Source organism: Peromyscus leucopus, chromosome 12, assembly GCF_004664715.2.
Source record: "Peromyscus leucopus breed LL Stock chromosome 12, UCI_PerLeu_2.1, whole genome shotgun sequence".
NCBI classification, from domain to species: domain Eukaryota; kingdom Metazoa; phylum Chordata; class Mammalia; order Rodentia; family Cricetidae; genus Peromyscus; species Peromyscus leucopus.
The window spans coordinates 3,246,804-3,263,979 of NC_051073.1; the positions used below are offsets into that span (position 1 = coordinate 3,246,804).

At 46.5% G+C, this 17,176-nt stretch overlaps 1 protein-coding gene across 4 annotated transcripts in view; it reads right to left on the reverse strand.

Moving 5' to 3' along the window:
- Kcnj15 (potassium inwardly rectifying channel subfamily J member 15) overlaps window positions 1-9,049 on the reverse strand; it is a 43,070-nt gene extending 34,021 nt beyond the window's left edge. Inside the window, exons 1-2 of one of the 4 annotated variants that reach the window (XM_037209619.1) lie at window positions 8,945-9,049; window positions 8,516-8,696 (exon numbers count right to left, since the gene is read on the reverse strand). The gene's annotated coding sequence lies outside the window, so the exon portion shown is untranslated. Of the gene's footprint in view, window positions 1-7,061; window positions 7,161-8,438; window positions 8,775-8,944 lie in introns of those variants that run through there. The other 3 variants (XM_037209620.1, XM_037209622.1, XM_037209621.1) reach the window with 3 other exon arrangements.
- Between the last annotated feature and the right edge of the window lie 8,127 nt (window positions 9,050-17,176).

A 17,176-nucleotide genomic window follows, 5' to 3' on the forward strand; every position in this document is an offset into this window, starting at 1 on the left:
CTTTCTCTAAGGTCAAGACCTAAGTTTTGGGGACAGCTAGAGAGCTTGGTGGGTATTGCCCTTGGCACCAAGGTTGACAGTCTGGGTTTGATCCCCAGAAGACATATGGTAGAGGAGAGACCTGACTCCTACAAGCTGCCCTTCAACCTCAATATGAACACAGGGGTACACACGTATAGGAACACACACACACACACACACACACACACACACACACACACACCAAATAAACGCAATTTTAAAATATTAATTGAAAGGGCTAAATCTTATCATCTGGCTAGATAAAAAGGATTGCTTAACTTCCAATAGAGAAAGCTCTCAGCAAGAACCCGCTGGGGAAAGGTAACTGAAGGTCAGAGCCTAAGTAGTCAAGATACAAAGGAAGTTGATTTCAATCTCATTTAGCAAACATTTCTACCAACCATAGAAGTTACAGATACTGAAAAGTAAACAAACGGCTGCATGGAAAGCATAGTTTAAGAAACCTCCCCAGGATATTGGACTAGACAAGTTAATATCCATAATTACAAGAATTTGTGTTTAAATATGCATACTCTCACGAAGGCTTAGAGAGGCCGGGCCTCTCCGAGCTGGAACAAGACACATTTGATTGTACGCACAGTACAGCTCTTCAGACTTTGGGTCTGAAAGAGTATTTCATGCTCTCAATGGGAAAACCTAGAAAATTCTTTTTGACTTAAAACCTGAAAACCTCTGAGAATCAAATACCTTTAATGCTATGTACCCAGGACAGCCCTCATCAGCAGGCTCCTGAGTGGGCCTTGCTGTGGATCGAATCCCCTCCCACATCCCAGGCTGCACCTTGCTCCTCTTGGCTCCCTGATGTCAGATGTGCCAGCCCTCAGTTCCATGCTGTGCCTTGCTGGCTCTGAGCTCTTTTCTGCTCTTCCTCGGGTCTCTCCAGGTTCTTCTTCCCAAAACGCTCTGAGTGTTTCCCAGTTCCCCTTTCTGGGTGTAGAGCATCCCTGTATTGTAAGCACACGATGTTGGTGCCCTCTCACTTATGAAAATCACCTCCCTCCCGCATCCCCCACCAGTCCAATTCCAGCAGCTAGGCCACTGTACCGCACTGTTCACCCAGGGAGATCAAGTTTCACTTACTAGTTTTCAGAAATGTATTTCAAAACATTTCATTGGACAGGTCTGTGCTGGAATAGATGTGGAAGGCCAGCAAAGAGGAAAAGACACGAGAAATTCTACCTTCCTGTGGGTGCACACGCAGACGCAATCAGCTCGGCTGGAGGGGTTCCCCTGAAAGGTGGGCAGCACAGAGGAGGAGCTGTAAAATCTCCATTGCCAAAGGGGCTTCAGGACTGCAGGGAGGACTAACTAGGCTTTTATAATGTCAATGGAACACCTCTGTCCAGGAATGGGAGGAAATGCTGGAAGGTGCTAGGCCCAGTCTTGTAAGCCAGAGATGGTGTCCTCATGCTGAGGCTAGATCTGAGTGTAAACCAGTGGGGAACGTTTACGACATCAGTGTCAGCAACTGAATGATACATAGAGGAATGTAAAGAAGCGGGCAAAATTAAAAACACCACAACAGAGAACGGAAAGTATCTTCAGAAGGGTTATAAAATAGTGAATATAAAATAGTGAACGCAAAACCAATTCTTCATGGGGCCTGCAAGATGGCTCAGGTAAAGGTACTTGCCACCAAGCCTAAAGACCTAAATTTGATCCCCAGAGACCACATGAAAGAATAGACCAGGCCAGGTGGTGGTGGCGCACGTCTTTAATCCCAGCACTCGGGAGGCAGAGCCAGGCGGATCTCTGTGAGTTCGAGGCCAGCCTGGTCTACAAAGCAAGGTCCACGACAGGCACCAAAACTACACAGAGAAATCCTGTCTTGAAACAAACAAACAAACAAAACCAAAGCAAAAAAGAAAGATAATCTCCTGCAAGTTGACCTTTGACCTGTACACACATCACATGGTACACACATGTGTATGTGCACACATACATACATGTATACATGCACACATTCATATCCAAAAGAAAGAAGGGAGGAAGGAAAAGGAAGAGTCACCAAAACAAAACAGAAAACTAGCTCTAGCGAATACCCAGTGTATTCCGGATTCAAACACAAAGCATGTTTAAAAGCTATGTTTAATTTCAAAGTTACTAACAAGAATCTGCCTCTGTGGATGTTAGTGCATTTAGCTGTGATTTGTAGAAAATGTCTGTGTAAGAGATTCAATCAAACGGCTTCTTTGAAACGTTGGAACCAAGTGGCTAAAGAGAAATGAATGACATTTGGCTTTGAGACAAAGTGTAGAATATGTTTTCGAGGGCTGACTGAACAGGTCCACTCTGTACCCTGGTGCACATCACTTGCAGTCACCTGCAGGGACAACGTAGGCCCCTATGACACAACTTACTGTAAGGTCATTACACAATGTTCTCAGAGGATCGCATGACGCCTTGACATTCCACACTAATCACTGTCCACCCTAATCTCCAGTGCAGCCATATGAAAATGAGTCAGGAGAGTAAACAGTCACGGGTGAGGTGCGTTTTCTGTCTAGCACAGGTGTACAGCAGGGTGTCCCCGTTAAAGGCCGCTCTGCTGTGGAGTTTGGAGGTTTGTGTTAATGCCCAGGACCTGCAGGCTTGGAAGGGCTTCCTGAACCCGAGAGCAAGACTCTCTTGTTTCCTGTAGAGTTGGAGTGGCATGGGACCCTCCTTGGACTCTGCACACCAGTCTAACAGACCAGGAAGCTCCTTATGTGATAGTAGACAAAACAGGACTAGTATCTAAGAGTGTTCTCAATATCCCAGGGGAGTGAAGCTTCGGTGTGTAGGGCCAGAAGCTGGGTTCCTGAGTATCTGTTCGTCGGAGGGTCACAGCACTGTTTTGGCTAGAATCATTTAGTACCACACATATGCAATAGGAGAACTTAAAAATCAGCAGAGAGGACTTGGCTCTTCACAGGTAACCTTTATACTTCATTTATTGATGATTTTTGAGACAAGTCTTGTGTTCCCCAGGCTGACCTTGAACTCACTGTGTTGCTGAAGATGACCTTGAACTCCCGATTTTCCTGTCTCTGCTTCCTGAAAGCCAGGGTGACAGGCTTAGGCTACCACACACAGTTTGTGTGGGGCTGGGGATACGTCTCAAGGATTTGTGTTTGCTAGACAAGCACTCTATCAACTGATATCAGCTGCAGTTAGCCTTTAGGACAGACTGCTTAGAATACAGAAACTGGAGGGGCAGCTCGGTGGTTAAAAGCACTTGCTGAGCACCAGAGTTAAGTTCCAGCCCCTACACCAGCCATCTGAACCTCTACCTCCAAGAAATCTGATGCCATTTTCTGGCCTCTGAGTACACCTAAGTATAAAATAAAAACAAAATCTTTTTAAAATTCAGATTTGAAGTGTATTGAGCAAGTTATTGAAAACAACACGTAGCCGCGTTGACATGGCTGTCTTCAGAACAGACCAGACCTGCACAATTTTAGTTTTATTACTACTGTTCTGCCAAAAGGCCCTACAGTGTGTCACTTGCTTCCATACGCATGTGTGTGGTGCAGCCTGCTGGCCATGTCTAAATTCTTTCCACAGACTTTACGAAAGAACCCCGGAGGACCCTTATGTAGTATTCCAGCAGGTCTGACACTACATAACACCCAGATGTGTCCAGACTCTCATGTTCCTAACTCCCAGCAGGTCTGTGGAAATGATGGCCAGGTGGGCTCACCAGATGTGAACTTTTTTTTTTTTTTTAAGTATAGGAATATATAGAAAAGGTAAATGGAGGCAGCAAGGTGTGGACCTCGACCTTGTGTTCTTTAGTGAAGGGATAAGGACAGAGCAGATGTGGGCCAAGAAATACCAGCGAGCACAAACGTCAATGAGGAAGAGCATTGTTGTTTGGCATGAGTTTAGCAAGCATCCATCCCAAGAAACGACAGTTAGCTATATAAGAAATCAGAAACAGCGCTCCTTCACAGAAACCAGGGAGGAGAAGGAGGGCCCTAGGCCGACACACAGGCCTTCACTGAGGCAGCTACTCAGAGTTCCTCGGAAAAGACATGCCTTGTTGATGAATCTGGCTTCATTCTGGGTTCTAGGCTCATGACCCGAAAACTGTTCTTTATGTCGTAAGTCAGGGCTTTCTGGGTAGAAACTGTACATCATGGACTCGGTTCATGTACTCTACAGTAAGAGGAATGAATACACTGATTGTATCTTACCCTGAGGCCCACATGTGACCGAGAAGGTCAGCAATCATATGGAAATCTGTCCGTGGTCATTTGCCAGTGAGATAAAAAGCATTCCAGACATCATGAGACTGAGTTTTCATGTCCCACTGGTGAGTAGATACGTAGAGGCACGGGTCCATACTTCTGCCTGTTTCCCAGAGTTCCTCATCAGGCAGCTAGGGACTACCATTTGCATACACTCGTCTGTCCCTTCCCCCAGGAATCACACTGAGCTTCATGACATAAGACCCAGAGTGGACTTATCATGAGTTGATGGGACTCTGGCTGTGTGGTTCCTTACATGCACAAACCCTCCCCAAAACTTCCTTCTGGTTTTACAGTCATGATTTTTGAGTTTATGCTCTTTAAAGGAAGCCCTGTATTGTATCATCTTTGAGCTCTGTGAAGTCCTGACTAGCCCCTGCTTGGAGCAGTTGGGGAAAAAATGCACAAGAATTCTATAACAGTCAGCCGGACACCAAGATGGCTCTGACTGAAACAGGATGAACTCAAGCCAGACCTCCAAGGTCCTCTGAACATTCCTCACTGGCCTGCTCCTTCTCTGTGTCAAATTCACCCACCTTGAACTTCAGTGGATCTGTATGGTTGAGCACCACACAGCCACGGTAGACTTGAGATACTATTTATCCTGACTGACCCCTGGCTCCTGGGCAAAGCGGAAGCATCCAGGGCTGTCACTGAGATTTTTGAGCATCCTAGTATCAAAGGTGGTTCTGCTGGTGTGGATGATGGCGGCCTAGGGTGTGCAAACTGTGGGGTCATAGGTTGAGCATCCAACAAGACCCAGATCATTCTGCCCCTCATTCTTCCCATGGTTTTCTCTCTATGTCCTCAGCTGGGATGGGGCACACACATGCATTTCTACGGAACTGCTTCTTACTGGGCACAGACCAGCTCCGGGCACCTGTGTGCTTTAATGCCCCAAATCAGAACCCTGTTTTCTTCTTGTGTGTCTTCTGAGGTAAGCATGACCAGGCAACCTTGATTCATTGTCACAGTGTGACTGAAATAGCTGAGATTTGTGGTACAGAGCATCGGGTAGAGAGGCACTCAGGGTTCTGTGCTTGGGTTTTGGTTAACCCTTGGTTCACTGAAGCCTTCCACTGCCTGAGGGAATTCAGGTTGCTGCATTTCTCTGGCCCGCTTGTTAAAGAAAGGCACAAATGTGTGTGACTCGACGTCCTGGGGATGTGTGTAACTCTCTACAAGGATCTTAGCTGCATTGTAAGAGGACACTCACCTAGAGTTGTCTTAATGAATCCAGAGAACACATTGGCGCAATTGCCTTTCTCAAGTTCAACTCTCTCCTGACTTTTCCTCTGTGCAGGAGGCAGAACCCAGGGCTTTGTGCCTGCTAAGCACATGCTTGACCGCCAACCTCTGCCCTCGTCTGTGTTCCCAACAAAGCACCATTATTTAGTCAATAACACTTCTGCCTGGGAGTCCTTTCCTTACACAGTTAACTGCTTTCTCCACCTGCTGCCCTCAGCGTGCCCTTTGAAAGTAAGGAAAAGGCTGATTCCCTCCGTTCCCCTCAGAGTGAGGACTCTAGGAATCTGCTTTCCTGGGGTGGCTTGGCTTTGAACTTCTGATTGCAAAGCTCTCTCTTACCTGTCAGGGGAACTGGCACCAGGAAGCTACCTGAGCAGCCGCAAGGAGCATTGGGTCACATCTGCCTCTTTGCAGGGCACCGTGCCCTTGAGAAGCACAGGGCCAGGCCGGGCCTGTCTGTGCCTCGCTCCTCTGCTCTGTCTGCCACCCCCTCCTTCCAGGAAAATGGAGGTAGCTCTGAGGAGAGAGATGTGAAGGGCGCACACACAGTAGCTGGGAGAGCCGGGGAGAGCCTCCTCCTGCTTTGCTTCTTTAAGAGCCTTTGACCACCCACAAGCCACTCTGCTTTGCCTGTGTGAAAACCAATATTAATCCTCACAGGAGCCTCCTGACTCTTTTTGCAGTTGAGAATGTAACCGCAGTTCTCACTGGAGAGGATGTAAACCAGGCCCTTGCATTTGGTGCACAGGGGAGAGTGAAAACCTGTTGCTTCTGTAAGAAAATCGGAAGGCAACCCCCCGAGGCACCTCAGCCCCCTACAGATGCTCCCAGGGCCAGCACTGGCGTTGGCTCTGACAACTTCCCCTCCCCGCTGCTGCCGTGGTCATCCTGGGACTGTGTACACACTCATTCCAGCCTCACTCTAAAGGGACACGTTCGGGGGACACCCAGGCTCAAACAGGGGGCCCACTGCCCAGGGAAGGCCGTGTCTGAAGCAGAGAAAGGCTCCTCTGTTTGTGCTGCCTAAAGCCACATGGGTGGGCTTTCTGGTCCTCAGCACATTCTGTCATTCGGGTAAATATAATAAAACATACACATGAGCACACATGCACACATACATACACACATATCCACATGTGCACATACAAGAACACACATAGATATATATGTGCATGCAACATGCATACAACAAGCACAGAAGCCCTTAGAGATTTCTTCCTTGAAGAGAGGGAGGAGGTATGTCCTCAGCCCCGAGGAAAGAAGCCAGAAAAAAACCTGTTTTTGTTAGCTCTGAGCCTGCTGGCATGAGATGACTGTGGACTCACTCTTCTGCCCCCCGAAATGTGAGCTGTCCACACTGGTTACAAGTGTGAGGTAGGAAATTGGGGGCGTGGCACTTTGTGTAAAGTGGCCACGGATGCTGGCGGGAGGAAGGAGCGAGCACAGGAGAGAAGGCTTCTTAGAAATGCATTTTCCCGAAGCCCGCGGAATCACATGCTTTAGCTACGTCTGTTTCCCTAAGACCCTCACAGTACTCACGTGTGTAACCCAGGAGAAAGGCTTCCATCTGTTACTGACTCATGTTTCTGAGGCTAGGACTCCAGGCGATCCCGCTAAAGTTTGTCTTTCTCCAGCCTTGTGTGGAAGCCCCACACGTGACCTCTGGGTCACGGTCCGTGATCATTTATTCTACTTCAGGAGGGGGGAGCTGTGGGGAAATCAAGCTCCAGGAAGGTTTGGAAAGAGCATTGCCCTGGGAGCCACGTGTGAGGTGAGTCTGTAATTAATTCTTCATCTTAAGTTACCCCCATGTGCTGTGTTCACACGTGGATGGCATTTAAATGCACATTCCAGGTTTATGTGACACTTTCCTTTGATTTTTTTTTTTAAGCACAGTTGTAAATTGGATAGAATTTGTCACCCAAGGCTGTTACTGATGGTGACCTGTTTGTTTAAACCTCCAGGAGAGAGGGCAGAACAGAGAAGGTCTGAAGTAACAGAGGCTGCTCTGTGAGTGTGACCCTGTGATCTGAGATTGCCAAAAAGGAACTCGGAAGCTCATTAATAACCTTGACAATAAACTGGGTTTGGGGTGGAGGGGCGTACACATTCAGATAAAAAGAAGGGAAGCTGAACATTTGGATTGTGCGGGGCAAGGTTTGGACTGCAGTTTTCCAAACTTAACTTCTGCATTTCCTGTGAGTTTTCTAAACCTGTGACTTCAAGCATCCGCGGGGTCATGAAATGTCTAAGAAACAAATTCTTACTTCCTTCAGGCGACCGAACGCGGAAGCGTGGACAAAGCAGGCTTTGCAGGGGCCGGTGGGAGACTTCACCCGGCAATGTGCTCATTAGCTGAAAGCAGTCTGAGTCCACGTGAAATTGTATGTCCATGAGGGAGAGAAGCTTTCTCCATGGGCTGTGAGCAAAGCGGTTCCTCAAATCAGACCCCTTCTACTCCTGGACCTACCACAGAAACTAACAGAACCCTTTCTTTTTTTTAGGGTGGGTGACAGACTTAAATATGTGCTTGAGGACTTGTCTTACTTCTACCTAAACTGACTTCACCAGTGACAGAAGAAAGTGACAGCCAGGGGACTTAAAAAGAACTATGCAGTCACTGAAAATCAGTAACACGCTCGCTCTGACACAGCACAGGAAAACGTTCCTAGGAGCACTCAGTAATTCTCCTACTCTAGACCCCTTACCCTCGGCATGCTGGGCAGCATCTGCGTGTTTTATTTTACTTTATTTCCTGCAGACAAGGATAAGGCACTCTCCCCCGACTTTGCCCCATCATTAAGGAAAAACCCTTTTCCCCCCGCATGTAAACAGCACTTGTAAATTTCCCCAGATAAGCTTGGCCGGCTTGAACGACTTAAGAAAGTTTTAAAAGAATGACAGTGTTTTCATTACCTTTAGAAGTCAAGTTTTTCAGAAACATCGCCGGAAAGCCGAGTGCCCCCACATTGACATAGGCGCCTGCCCCTTACCTGCAGGAGTGCCCAGTGCCGGCTCCTGGGTGGATGGGAAATTATGACCAGGCAGGGAAATGATCAGTCCACGCAGGGTGCCTTGGAAAGATAGGTGCTGAAGGTTTTTCAAAGTGAAGAAACACTCTCGCTGTTCGCTGTCAGTCAAAAACAAGTTGGTACAAGTTTCTGTAGGAATTACCTGAGGGAAATGAAGAGAGAAAGAAAGAGATTGGAAGAGGCTGAGTGGGGAAGGAGGGACAGAGAAGGAGGGAGGGAAGGCAGGAGAAGGGGGAGAGAGGGGGGAGAGAAGAGAGAGAGGGAGGGAGGGAGAGAGAGAGAGAGAGAGAGAGAGAGAGAGAGAGAGAGAGAGAGAGAGAGAGAGAGAGGAATCTGAGAAAGGATCCCATGACGTCAGCGTGACTTAAGGTCTTAAGGAAATGTACAGACCAGACCAGGGCGGCTGGGAATGGCACCGACTCCCTGGCTCTCCTGGCCCCTGTGTATGAGAGAAACTGGAGTCCTTACTAAAGAACACCAGTCCATTTCTGGGGAAACTTTGTCCCCTCTTATCAAAGTCCTTTTCGAAGGTCTCTTTGCCTAAGTAAACTATAAACAAACAGATTATCTTTCTTAAGGAGCCGGCCTGAATCTCCTGTCTTCCTCCCTCCCTCTTCCCTCTCCCCACCCCAAATGAATACTAATCAGCACCCTGGCTCCGGGGAAAGCAGGGGACAGCAAAGGCACTCAGAGCATATCTACCCCAGATTATGCCCAAGGAGAATGTCACCGTGGGGAGGGAACCGCTGCTTGTAGTCCTGCCCTCTGTGGCCACAGTGACTTTTTTTCCTTTGGACCAATTTTGTTTTCGGTCAAGTAGTTAGAAAGATAAGAGTAAAGCTGGGTTCTTCAGGACAAAATGGAGCTGGGCTGAGGTTCTGGGTTAGAATTAGGGTTTTAGCATTCCTGCTCAGAGTCTTGCTTTTTATTAATTATTATTATTATTAAGAAATAGTCAGTTATACTGGGAGCAGCTCTGTGATGTGAAAACAGAGTGAGTGTACTCTAGAACCCATCTGTGGGTCTGCGAACTTCCTACATCTCCCCTAAGTCCAGGGAGGGAAGTCCACAGCCTCGGTACCCTTCTGCCACCTTATAGCAGTGTATATAGGGATCGTGGAGTGTCCTTAGAGAGGGATGAGCTTCCCATGGAGCTTCCTGAGTAGAGATGCCCTTTGCCGGCCCAAAGGAAGTACCAGAAGGAGCCAAGTCTCTTCATCACGAAGAACGTGATGCCATACTTGCCCCGCCCCACCCCCCTGCTTTGCCAAGTGCCTACACCTCTGTATTTGTTCAAGGCCCATGTCATTACCATTGGTCCGGGCTAGGCCCACATGGCATGCGTCCCCAGGGTGATCGTACCTAACATAGGCCTATCCCAACTCTGGATCTCCATTTTCCTTGACATTTAATATGTCAGTTATCACCACTGACATATTAAATTTACTGTGTGTCCATTTTCAAGTTCCTCACTTGTCTTGTATATTAGATGTGACTTTCCAGGAGCATCTAACACAGCATAAGTCCATATAAGTATCCTTGCTCCTTGTATGATTTTACACATACTTACATGTTACTGGTATTATTATATGTATCAGGATATATAATCCATATGTATTTGCCGAGTAGATTGAAAGGCCATGACTGGAGGATATAGTTAACCCAACACAGCTTCAGTTCTTCTGGATTTGATGCATATTTCCAGCATTGGCATCAATTATTTGAATATTCTTACCCAAAAGTATAAAACTCTTACAAAAACTTTACCTATTCAATGCTTAGACCAGGATAGCAGATGATTAGTTGTTGCTTATGGGGAAGAAAAGGAAAGCCAGAGCTACTGATCTGCCCAAAGCCAGATCTACAGGGTGCAGAAGAACTCTCAAGACAGCCCTTTCCTCAGCCTCAGCCTGTGTGTATTTCATTGCTCTGCATTTTCCTTGTTTGACTACTAGGGATATTCACATGTGTGTACAGAGGTTCCTTTGAGCAGTATATAATATACCCCATGCAGTTTAAAATAGTTGCAAGTTTGGTTTCTTGCAGGTTCATGTTTAGTAGAGCCAAAATTCATTTATATAAATGAAGAAAATGACAATAAATTATAAAATAATAATAATGACAATGAAAGAAGAAAATTAGTCAAAAGTAGTACAAACACCTTTGAAAAGTTAAATTCTAAGACAATATTCTTCATTGTGGTAATGTTTACCTTTTCATTCTTTGTAATGGTAATATATCAATAATTAGATCCTGTGGTTGTAGATCTGACAAGAATTCGCCAAATAGAGTGAGGCATTAAAAAAACACGACCGACTGAGTGCTCACAGGGGAAGTAAGAAAATTCTAGAAGAACCCTCCATGAGACTTCAGTCACCAGAAACAGACACTGTTTTGCATGACTTAATAGCCGAGTGACTCGGCTAGGTATTTCCGGAAATTTTGGAGGCTGAAGGGAGTAGGAAAACATTTTAATTCTGGCAAAAAAAAAAAAAAAAAAAAAAAAAAATACGTTGTGTCACTCTGTCCCTTTTTTTATCCAGTGAATAGAATCTGCTCCCCATCCTGGGGTTAAGGTGCAGAGTTTTAAGTGGCAGGGTCTGGGATTGGCTGTGTGATACGACACAACTGGGTGTTGTCGTCCAAGTTGGTGAAAGTAACTGATCTGGTAGCCTAAACCCAAGAAGAGCGATTTGTCAATAATCTCCTTATCTGTCCTCCCCTCCCTCCCTCCCTCCCTCCCCCCTCCCTCCCTCCCTCCCTCCCTCCTCCCTTTCTTCTTTCCTTTCAGTTAAATGAAAGCAATAGATGTGTCTAATTTGCATAGTGTATAATCTAAAATCTGCATTTGTATCTGGCTTTTTCAAGAGCTCCAGCTCCCCAGAGTCATCCCTAAAAGGGCGGCATGAAAGCTTCACTGCTTTAATCCTCTTGACTTGGATCAAAGCATGAAGAGCCTTGAAGTGTGATGAGAGGAACAATTATATATTTACCTGTGAACAGCTTCTGGGAGTCAGGTTAGACATGGAGCAGGAACCACACACACACACACACACACACACACACACACACACACACACACACACACACCCCGTCTGGACGGATGGCAACCACTGGCCTCTTAGAGAAGGCTTGCCGAGGCCCCAGCACCATCCGCAGCAGGAAGGATTCCCCTCTGGAAAGAAGGAGCAAGGCAACCTCAGGGTTCATTCCAACTCTCCTTTAGCCAAATGGCATGAAATCAACAACACAAAGAGACTCAGTGGAAACATTGCCTCCAAGCTCTTCTAGGTGGGGTGACAACCCTGGGTTTAGCACTGAAAATGCTAAGAAACCCCCTTAGTCCCAGGCAAACTCCCTCCCTATTCCAGGGTGGATCTTTGGTTTTGTTTTTTGTTTTTTTTTCCCTTTGTTTTTTTTCAGTCAGGGTCTCACTATGTAGCCCTGGCCAGCCTTGAACTTACAGAGATCCACCTAGATAACTGGGATTAAAACTACACATGACTACACCCGGTCATCCTCTCTTTTTTTTTTTTTTTTAAGTTACCTGCTTAATATTAAAAATTAATTTGAAAATAAAAATTGTTATTCTAGTAGTCTAGTATGGTCACACTAAGTAGACAGTTCTTAAAAAGTTAAGTTCATGGCACGTGGGCCTCTGCTCAGAAACTGCTCACTCTTCAACCCCCCCTGAGTTGTTTGGTGATTCTTGGTGACACAGTTGGTGTCCGTGAATGGCATAGGACCTGCTGGCCCAGCTGGGTGGTGGCCAAACACATTTCAGCAATGGAACCGTTTCCTAGCAGTTCTCATAAAAATAGGTGGAAGACAAGTTTTCACTGTTGACACTGTGAGCTGGTGAATAGCTGAGCCTTGCCTGAGGGTAGAAGGACCAGCTCTGGCCCATTGCAACCACATCCACCCTCCCTTCCTTTGATATCCTAACCTGGGCGTTCATCTGAAGGTGTGCTTGAAGGCTGGCTGGCTTATGTTAATTCTTATATTCTGTCTTATTGTTATCTGCCTACATTGAATAGATGGGCACCTACCTAAGACAGACAGTGAGATGTCCTGGCATGTCTCCACCAGATGGCCTAGCAGAGAATGTTCTCAGCCCAACACCCCAAGGACCATGTTTCACATATTGCAACGGAACGTTGCAGATCTTGTGATGGTCAGCCTGGGTAACTTAAAAGACAGCTGGAGAAGACGGGTGTAGATTGTTCTGCTCTTTCCCCAGGGGTCCTCACTGGGTGATACACCGGATGTTGTATTGGGGCACCTCTCTTTTGCGGTTGGTGAGAGCCATCCTCAGGGGAGGCGCCTGGTTCTATCTGCTGAGTGCGGCTACTGTCCTCTGTCACCTCCGGTCATCACACTGACCAAGACTCCTCCCTTTAGGTCCCAACAGTTCTTATATGGCTTTTGATGAAACTTCCACTCCTGAACACAGACAAGGCCTCTCTACTACTTTTTCAGAGTTAGTGCTTGGCTTCCAGCAGAGACCATGGGTTCATTTTGCAAATTGAGGGCCATTATTTTATCTAACTATAGCACTTAGTGGTAGGACTATGCTGCGAGCTTCGCTGAAACACCCTAAAGGATTCCCTGCAGTCACCCCAATTCCTCATAAGCACCCTGTGCCCACCCTGCACACGGGCAGGAAAGCTTAGACGCCCCTAAGCACACCTGCAGCGTTGTTATAAGCAGGAAAGGGAGAACACCTGTGCCCTTTGGGTTTTGATGTTGGAAATTTTCCCACTACACAGCTGTCACTTCTTGCCAAATATCCCAGTTATGGTGGAAAAACTGAGCAACGAAAATTGGCTAAAGGATGTCAAATGACAGAGCCCAGCCAAGCTGTCATTGAGGTCTCCAAGAATGCGCTGAAGAAGAAATAGGAGTTGGAAAAGCGGGTGCCTCTAACTCTAGATCCCTGGCTGCAAGCCCTACCCACTTCTTATCTTCTTTAGCTAAGTCACGGTGGGGATTGGTGGGGCATTATCTAGAAAGCCATGCCCACACAGCGAATGAAAAGGTGAGCCGAAAGGAGAGCTGAGCCTGGCAGTTTTCTCTGTGGCCACATCCATGGCCACCTCTCTGGACTCACTCCCACATGTCCATCTGACTGAAGAGCACATGGGGACACCCTGGAGATATGTTTCGACTGTCCTTTCCCTCAACAAACCAGCGTGGAAAATTAAAGCAGCTAAACAGTTACGAATGAGTCAAGGTCAAGCTCCCAGAACTGACGAGACTCCATTCATCTCAGCATTTGACACTCATACAGACTGAAAAGGGGATTTACTTAGCTTCTCCATTAAGAAAGAGATCACCTTGTGTTAATTCTTTCTCTCTCTCTCTGTCTCTCTGTCTCTCTCTGTCTCTGTCTCTCTCTCTCTCTGTGTGTATCTGTCTGTCTGTCTGTCCACATGTGTTCCTAAGTGTGTAGCACATGTGTGTGAGTGGATGCCAGAAGTCAACTTTAGGTATCCTTTCTCAGACCATCCACTTTGATTTTTGAAATGGGGTCTCTCACTGAGATATTGGGCTCACGAGTTAGTCCAAACTCGCTGGCCAGCAAGCCCCCGGGATCTGCCCGTCTCTGCCTCCTGAGTGCTGGAATTACGAGCATGTGCTCCCAGGCCTGGCTTTTTACTCGGAGGCTGGGGGTTGAGACCAGGTCCTCACACTTGTACAACGAGTGCTTTACCCGGGGAGCCATCCCCCAGCCTCTTTGCTGCATTCATTCCTGGTCACCCGCCGGGGGGCAGAGTTTCTGTCTCTGTCACTCGTGTCTTCCCACTGGGTGGGCTTTGCTGTTGCGGTCACTCTAACCCACAGTGGGAGTTCAGTGATGACTTTCACTGAGGAACTTCCGCTAATCTCTGACTGCCTCAGCTCAGCTGACTTCCTTTCTGAAATCTGTGTGTATTTGGTAGGCAGTGGTATTCCCAAGGGTCTAGGGCTCTGATTTATGAATGAGCGAAGGATTCGTAGTACCCCATGAAGAATGCACCCCAACTACAGTACTTGGATTACCAATTTCACCTCATTTTAATGTCTTGGGCAAGCAGGACTTCTGAGTTGCTCAGTGGCTTATCTTATGAGTCAAGTCTCGGCTACAGTGCCCAGAGCAGCGCTACAGTCCTCGCCCAGATCACGGACACACTGGTCCCTCTGGGCAAGAAGTTGAGTAGACATGGAAGAATGGAGGGGAATATAGATTCCTCTTAGCCATTGGTTCAGAGTCTGGAGATGCTGCTTGTGAATTGTGGCCTGGGAAAAGTTAACCCCTTATCCAAACTGCTTTTTGCACTAGTCAGCTGAGTACAACAAATTCTCCTCCAGGGTTCCTGTGCGATGCACCTGGAGGAGAGCGTGGGGTGACCCTGTGCTGTGTGTCTCCCGTGAGAAGACATGAAGGATCAGAGTTCGATAGTGAAAGTGCCTAAAATCAAGTTACACTCCTTGCTTTTCATCTGCTCATCACCACAGCAAGTCCTTTGCTATGTGTTTACCTGAGCTCATGCCTAGGAACCTCCCTGTGCAAATCTACAGGTCTTTCTTCATTTGTGCACACGGCAGTCCCTTCGAGATCTGTGTGTTCACCATTTGCACTCTGTGACTCTGAGCTACCTTAAAATACTCCCCAAAAATTGCATTCTTTCAAAGAACTAGAGCTTCCCCAAGAAGAGTAGTGGGGAGCCCTGTGTGTTCCTGTGTCTTACTCTGTTTCTTTTGGTGAGGGGAGGGTCAAATCCTTTGAGTGGTTAAATAGGTTATATTACTCAAATAAATAGATTTCATTAACCTGTTCCTAGGAAACTGGATTTAATCAAGCTAACTTTCCTGGAGTGCCTTGTGCTGTGACAGTAATTTGTAGGGTTTATGCCACTTGGTTTATTTAGCATTATTTTCTGACTTTGATCATGGGCTTGCATTTCCAGAAATCAAGTGTGAGAATCTATCTCCTATCATAATTGTAGAATCTAAAATAATGTTTGATGGTGCTTGGAACAGCCTTTCTGAGCATTTGTTGACAGAGTGCTTATGCGGTCCAACCTTGAGTCAGCCAACAGATAGAAACAGTGTGCTGATCTGAGCAAGTGGGGTGTGTGTATATAATGCTGTCTGCTGTTCTCTGCATCCAAACTGCCATTTGAATTACAGAAATTCACATGGGTAGAGCCAGCATGGCCCACATTTATGAGTAATGACATTTGACAGTTCACTGAGTCCTAGAGATGGAATTTTTAGTTAAGAGAGTAGTCTGCGTCAGCAGAGCACTTTCGAGTGTTTGCTGGGTATTGAGTTTCTTCCTCAGAATTCAGGGAGCAGAGAGGGTGAAGGAGGCAGGAAGTGGAAAGTACTTTTCTCGGTTCTACGTGCTGGCCATGTGCCTGTGAGAGAACAAAGAGCTCAGGTAGAAGATGAACTGGAAATGATAAGAGGAGAGCCAACTTTCCATCATAAGGTGGACTTGACAAGTGGCCATGAAGAGTACAGGAGCACTCAGAGCTGGCTTTCCTGCCAGTGACTGTCTCTCGTCAATCATTCCATCAATGTCTCCGTCTTTCCTTCTGTCTGTCTATCTGTATGTACTTATGTACCACTGTGACCGAATACCCAACAGAACCAATCTGAAGGAGAAAGGCTTCTTGGCTCATGGTTTTAGACAGGTCAATCCAAGTTGTTAGTCTTATGCACTTGAGCAGAACATTATGTCAAAGGGAATGTGTGCCCAAGAGCACCTTCAGCTCTCCATAGGCAGACAGTAGAGAACGATACCATGAGGGGTCACAGACAAGAGATCTCCAAGGCTCTATCTCTAGCCCCAGTTACCTACTTCCTATAATTAGGTCCCATCTAAAGTTTCCAGAACCTTCTAAATGTACCACTCGCAGGAGAATCAAGTCTTCAAAGCATGAATCTGTCGAGAATGTTTTCTATTCAAATTATGACAGCATTCATGTAGACATGACCTATCTTTCATTTTCTAGTTTTATCATCTGATTTGGCCTTGCTCTTAAAATTATATCTGACTTGGCCTTGCTCTTAAAATTATAGCTAAGGATAATGTCTGACGTGTAAACCTCCTGTCAGAAGTGCTCTATTCCAGTTGGGTCCCAAGAATGCATTTATGGTATTATAAAGAACAAACTTCAGATGTTAACTTTGTAGACTGAGGCTTATACTCTCATTCTGATTATCAGGTATTACACTCATAGCCCTTTTCTCACTTCCTTACTGGACTTTTAATGTACTCCCTCCAGGTTATCTGTGGAAACCTAAAAGGAACCACATCCCTCACACAAATGGCCAAGAGCTCCAAGGAAATCAAAGGCAGGCCCAGAGTGATCTGCCTCACATTGTAGAAAGATGCCATTTGCTATGGGATGGTCTGTATGTCAAATTTGTTGCTCTGATTGGTCAATAAATAAAACACTGATTGGCCAGTGGCCAGGTAGGAAGTATAGGCGGGACTAACAGAGAGGAGAATTGAGAGAACAGGAAGGCAGAAGGAGTCACTGCCAGCCACCGCCATGACAAGCAGCATGTGAAGACGCTGGTAAGCCACGAGCCACATGGCAAGGTATAGATTTATGGAAATGGATTAAT